Source organism: Zingiber officinale, chromosome 10A (genome assembly GCF_018446385.1).
Source record: "Zingiber officinale cultivar Zhangliang chromosome 10A, Zo_v1.1, whole genome shotgun sequence".
Taxonomy (NCBI): Eukaryota; Viridiplantae; Streptophyta; class Magnoliopsida; order Zingiberales; family Zingiberaceae; genus Zingiber; species Zingiber officinale.
The window spans coordinates 77,156,243-77,163,302 of NC_056004.1; the positions used below are offsets into that span (position 1 = coordinate 77,156,243).

Here is a 7,060-nt window from a genome sequence, read left to right on the forward strand (position 1 = left end):
GTAAAGAAATAGGGCATAATAAAAGGTCATGTAGAAATCCTCCTAGTGAACAATCTGGTGTGAAAAGCAATAGAAGAGAAGTAAAGGAGGTTGGGGTGGGGATATAGAAAAAAGAAAAGGAAGAAGAGAAGATTATAATAGCCAACAAATAGATGGAAGAAGAATGGGACACATAAAATACAAGGAAAGAACAAGGAAGTATAGGGTTTCTTATTGAATGCATTTAAAGTAAGTTGAGATATATGTAGTAATTCATAAATAATAAATTTACTTTCATTAATTTCATGTAATGTATGAATTTCTTAAATAGATTGGGTTGCATTTATTTGTAGGAACTGGAAGGAAAATTTAGCGAAAGAAAAATTGAAAAACAAGAATACAATATTGTATTAGTGAGCAATGAGATTGAAGAAATAGAGAATGTAGAAATAAAATAGGCAAGGGAGAAAGAATTCAACACAATGAGATTGAAGGGTATTAAAGTAAGTGAAGATATCTGTAGTAATGCTTCAAAACTACTTGAAAATTTATAAATCCACTAATGTATGAAGTTGTTAAATAAATGGAGTTGTATATATTTACTGTATATTGTTGATAAATTTATAGAAACGAAAGAGAAAAATGATACAAAGATGAGACCTACCTTATATTAGTACTTGAGAACTTGAGCAGTCTTTTTTTTTTTTGAATATGTATGGGATGAAGGTTATTACTCATTGACAAGAAATGCCTTCTTTACATGTGTTTTAGGCAACATTTTTATGGACTAGGAAGTAATTGATGCATACTTACAATACTTTTTAGGGAAGAATTCTTATCAAATATGACATATAACCAATCCATTGATTGCTAGACTGGATTCAGGGTAAGAAATTTCCTTGATATGATAACTTATATTATTTTTGTGATATTAGTGTACTAAATTACTAATATATATTGAATTTTATAGTCATCATATGAACATTTATGGGAAAAACTCTATACTATACAATAAAACTAATCCAATAAATCGACAAGTTAGGCACATTTTTATAGCCTTGAAAATTGGTCGTGTGCATTTTCATTTAATGGCTATGGACATCGATACAAAAACCTTCTACCATTATAATTTGATGTGCAACCAAACATATGATGAATATTTTTCGGAGATGGATAGTATTAGAATTTGTGAAATAATGTATCAAACCTAATTCATTGTCAAACAGTAGGAAAAGTGGTTAATTAGAGGTTGAGAGATCTTGTGACAGAGTCTCCACTAGGTTTTGATCACTAATTGTGATCTTTCCAAAAGCAGATGATTAGGGGTGATACATTGTTGTAGTACCAAAAGTTCACATTGGATATCATAGGATGCTCTATCTACATAAGTCAACATCGAGAACAAGAATCTTAACATACATCAAGTGTTTGCTAGCATAAAGGTGAAATCAAAACCCTAGGATCATTTTCTCTGTCTTTCCTCTGCTTTCTCTATTTTCTAGCCTTCTCTAACTGTTCTCTTTGATCACACTCTGCCTTTCTATCATGATCTCTCTAATTTCCTTATCTCTCTCTCTCTCTCTCTCTTTGTTCTCTTTTAGCATATAGACTTTGGTGCTAGCGTTCGTGACACTCAATATTTCTGATTTAGTTTGGACAATAAGGTATGATTTATAAGTTAGTATTCTATTACCAGTCCTTGGGGATTCAATCTTTGTATTACTTGACAATACTTTCATGCAATTGCAAATTTTCCCATATTAAGTTTTTGGCTCCATTGTCAAGTTGATATTAGTTGAATATAAGATTGATTGGATTTGACTATTTTTTTCTTGTTTTATTTTTACTCTAGATTTTGTTCTAGTCATTCTTATCTTGCTCCCTTTCTTTTCAGGAGTTCAAAAGAAAAGGTGTATACGTAGATCATCAAGGGAAGGAGATTTATTGCCTTTCGACCTAGAAAATGATCAAATGTTTCATCAAAGACTCAAAATTAAACAAACAATAGAAGACAATCAGAATCAAAACATCTCCAACCTGCTCGAGGTGAATAACAACAAACCTTTTGGATATTATGCATCACCCAACGTTCAGGGTTTCAGATCAAGTATAGCACGCCCTACCATAGAGGCAAATAATTTAGAACTTAAGTCAACTCTAATTCATGTGGTTCAACAATCCCAGTTCAATGGAGCCCCTATGGAGGATCCAAATATGCACTTGGCAAATTTCTTGGAGATTTGCGGAACCCTTAAGAAAAATGGGACTCCTATTGGTGTTATACGCCTAATGTTGTTCACATTTTCACTAAGAGACAAGGCCAAGTTGTGACTCTTATCACTACCCTCAGAATGCATATCCACTTGGGATTAGTGTGAGATGAGGTTTCTGAGCAAGTTCTATCCCCTAAGCAAGACAACCCACATGAGACATCCGATCACCAATTTTATACAAAAGTATGGGGAGTCTTTGTTTGAATCGTGGGATCAGTTCAAGATCTTACTTCAGTAGTGCCCACATTACATGTTAGAAGAATGGTTGGTTATTCATACCTTCTACAATAGAATATCATATCCAGCTAAGATATCACTGGACTCAACTGCTGGAGGATCCATCATGAATAAGACTCTAGAAGAGGCCAAGGAGATAATGTTGGTGCGGTAAGCATCCAACGATCAAACCTATATTTTGATAATGAAAAAGGGTTTAAAGTTAAGGTCATTTGTGATCTAACATGTTTGAATGAGTTTGTAGAAAAGTCCTAAGTGTACTTAGGCAAAAGTCCTAGCTGTGGTTAAGCAGATGGAAAACCCTAGGGGGTGGTAACCCTAGGTCCTAGGGGATGGTAACCCTAGGAGGAAAGTCTTGGTGGGTCGAGGGCTTCTAGAAAAAGTCCTAGAGTTGAGGACTCTAGGTGCAAAGTCCTGGTGTTACGAACCAGGTGAAAGACTGGACGGGTCGTGGAGCAAACGTCCAGCAGAAAGTCCTAGAGCCTCGGGCGCTGAGCAAAAGTCCGGTCGATCTGGAGGACTGGTCTAGCAATAGGTATGCTCTCCTGAGTGGAGTAGGTGAGAACGTGTTCCCCGATGAGGGAACAGTAGGCATCGGTTCGACTTAGGATTTTCGGACGAGAATCCGAAGTCAGAACCAGACAGTCTGATGACTATCAGATATTTATCTTAACCTTATTGCATTATGCCTAACTCTATTTTGCAAGATATATTTTATATTTTGAACTAACACATCATGCAAGGAGCAAAAAGGATGTATAGCCTCAGATGAATAGTACCCGAGGCGCCCTCCATGGAACTTGGAGGTGCCTCGGGTGCACTAGCCGAACACCTCCATGTAGCAGGGCAGAGGGCGCCCTCTATGGAGCTGAGGGCACCCTGGACGCTGAGTAGAGGGCACCCTCTATGAAGCTGAGGGCGCCCTGGATACAGGTGGAGGGCGCCCTCCATGCAGTTGGAGCCGCACTCAGACGGATAAGTAGCGAAGAAGTCAGGGCTTATCCGCACTATGGAATCGGTGGGGTTGAGGGCACCCTCTATGGTGTTGGAGGCGCCCTCCATAGGCTTTATAAGTAGGTTCCGAGTAGTAGCTTACAACAAAAATGAAAACGCAATCCATCTTCTGTGCACTGCTCAAAGAACCATCCGATAAAGCTGTAATAAGACGCCGACGACCTGAAGCTTCGAATTTCCTATTCTTAAGTTGTTGGTATATTTTTATTACTGTGCTTAATTATTGTGCTCTAAATTGTAACTTTTGCGAACTTATAGTGGTTGCCCAAAGTAAATGATCAACGAGCGTGGGCCTTGGAGTAGGAGTCGCCCCAGGCTCTGAACCAAGTAAAAAACTTAGTGTTTACGTGTTTGCAATTATTTTATATATTTCTACTGCATTTTACTCTTAATCTTCTGAAATGTAAGTGAAAGTCATGAGCTCTATTCACCACCCCCCCTCTAGCGCTTTTGATCCAACAATTGGTATCAGAGCGGGGTCTCTTTGAATTGGTGAAACCACCATTCAAGTAATTTTTCATGGTAGTTTTCAATTTTTCGGAGTCGATTAGAATCAGTAAAATTACCATCTTCCAATCTGGTTTTATAGCAATCGAGTTTTTCTCTCGAAGTTGGTGCAATACCACTCGATTTCGCGTCTTTATTTCTATTTATCCCGCACTACTAAATCCAAGACCTAGTCTTGGAACCAAATTCCTTATTTTTTATGTGCGAGATTTTTTTTTTAAGATGACCCATCAAGAAGGCTATAGCATAGCCCGACCTCCACTCTTCACCGGCGAAGATTTCGTCTATTGGAAGGGTCGAATGGAGTCGTACCTTCAAACCCAGTTCGAGATGTGGATGATCATCAAAACTGAAATTACACTTCCACTCGACGACTCGGGAAAACCACTTTCTTGCGAGAACTGGGACGCAAGCATAATCAAGAAGTTTGAGGTCAATGCCAAAGCAACCTGCACCCTTCAATGCAGCCTGACAAAGGAAGAGTTAAACCGAGTAGGCCCATTCTCAAATGCATAAGAGCTGTGATAAAAACTGATCGAGCTGCACGAGGGCACCTCTGATACAAAGGTAAGAAAACATGATTTGCTTTTGAATAAATTGTATAATATGAAAATATAAGAAGGTGAGTCAACAAGTCAACTTCATGCTCATATACAAGACCTCCTCAATGGCCTCCATGCTATCAGACAGAAGGTGGAGAACCACGACATAATCTGGTATGCGTTAAATGCTCTTCCAAGGAATACCTTGTGGGCATCTATGGTAGATGCTTACAAGGTATCCAAGGATCTTTCTTTAATTAAGTTAGATGAACTTTTTTCTGAATTTTAATTGCATGAACAGACTAATGCATGCTCAGCCGAGAAGGGTATTGCCTTGATTACAGGTACAAGCAGAACCCGAGAAGCAAAAATAAAGCGTAAAACTGAATCAGAGTTCGAAGAAGAACTGAACTCAGAAGATGACGATGATGTGATAGCAGCCGAACTCATTAACTAGTATGCAAGCTCTACAGAAAGAAAAAAGGGTTCACAAAGAAGGATATTAAGAAGGTGGTTCAATTCAAAAAGGTACAAACAAGTCCAAAGGTAAAGTTCGAAGTAACCTGCTATGGGTGTAATAAAAAAGGACACGTCAAGGCCAATTGTCCAAACCTAAAAGAAGCAAAGGAGCAGAGGAAGAAGAAAGTACTACAGGCAACATGGGATGAGTCCTCTTCAGAAGACTCTGACGAAGAGCTCAAAAAAATGAGCTTTCTTGCACTGACGACTCGGGAACACATCGACGAATCGGAGACCGAGAGCGAATCAAAAGCTGAGTCCGAGCAAAGCCACAGATCCGTATCCGTTTCTGAAGGACCCAAACCCACTGTAAGAAATTCACTACATAATTTAGTTAATTATTTAATGCGCAAGTTAGCTAAATCAAATGTTCGGGTCAAATCACTTCAAAAGGAGGTAACAACCCTTAAAGAAGTGACTAACCCTGGCTCCTTGACTGATCTCATTTAGACTGGAACCTCAACTCAAGTCCAAAAGCTTAAGGAAGAGAATTCTAGCCTGAAAAATCAAGTCAAGGAACTAAAGGACAGGTTGGAACGGTTTACTTTGGGCTCCAAGAATCTTGATCTGATTCTTGGAAAACAACGAGCCATTTACAATCGATCCGGACTTGGATTTAAGGCTAATAGAAAATATAAATCTTATTTATCCCTTGTTAATTGAAATAATATAAAATTAGTCCAAGCATGGGTCCCCAAGTCAAACTTGGTTAATCAAGTTGGACTTGGACACTATTGGGTCCCCAAGGATCAAATTCATTACCTTGATAGACCCTATCGAGATTATGATCCAGGGGGAGATAATAGAAAGACTATTTTATTAATAAATAGATTTATCTGATGATTATTTTATTATTATTATATATGCTCAGATTAGGCTAGATAAGGACCTAAGCGTAATTGGCACTTGACTAGTTAGACCTAGGGGTTTCAAAAGAAAAATTAAATATCCAATTTTTTTTAAAAGACTTTGTCTAGATGTGGTAGATGATCCCATACCCAAGAAGGTCTAGTGCCTCGCCATAGCCTGGAAGCCAATCTTTGAAATGTATATTTAATTGACTAATTGAAAAATCTGAGTCTAACCCAAATGTAAATTAATCCTTAAACATAATTTAAATTAAAGATAAAATTAACTATCTCACAAAAACCTATAAGGCTCTTGATTAATAATTTAGAAAAGGGTGAGATGGACTTAGGTAAAAATTAGAATAAATCAGTCTAATCAATTAATTAATCTGATTAACCTAATCAATTAATTGACCTATTCTATTTAATTAATCTGATCAATTAATTAATTAATTAATTAAATTAACTTAAACTAAATAATTAACTCAACCTAAATAATTTAAACTTAAATTAATTTAACCTAACTAATAAATTAATTAATCTAATTAATAAATCAACTAACCTAATTAATAAATCAATTAATAAATTAATTTAAACTAATTAATAAATCAATAAACCTAATTAATAAATCAATTAATCTAAATAATAATAAAAAATTAAAAACCTCGCATAGGGCGCCTCACGAAGGAGCCTCCACAGTAAAAGGAGGCGTCCTCGTGAGCAGCGGGAAAACTCCCGCCGAAGCCTTGGAGGGCGCCTCCCACCAGTCGAAGGCGCCCCCCAAAACGCATTGAGGGCACCCTCCATGCGGTTGAGGGTGCCCTCAATGTTGTTTTTCCCAGCGAACAGAGAGCCTCTCTGTTCGTGTTTTTCACGATACAACTCACACGAGGCGCCCTCTTCGACCAGATTTTCTCCCTTCCAACCCCAAAATACCTCCTAGGTATACCCTATTTCATTATATTGCTTCAATATGTATTTTTTTGTATATTTTTTGTTATATGTTTACATGTATAAAAATAGGAAGAGAAGGAATGTAGATGCTACTTCTAGTAGTACCCCATCCACTGATGCTAGGTTTCCTTCTGAACGGCATAGGATAGAGTTCCTTAGACATAAATTTACTCCATTAAAATGTAGA

The 7,060-nt window shown here is 37.3% G+C and overlaps 1 non-coding gene across 1 annotated transcript; it reads right to left on the reverse strand.

Annotated features, from left to right (window-relative positions):
* Positions 1–2,400: 2,400 nt before the first annotated feature.
* On the reverse strand, positions 2,401–2,507 carry LOC122028420. Its single transcript, XR_006124802.1, has one exon. It is a non-coding gene; the product is annotated as a small nucleolar RNA R71 (small nucleolar RNA).
* Positions 2,508–7,060: the final 4,553 nt, after the last annotated feature.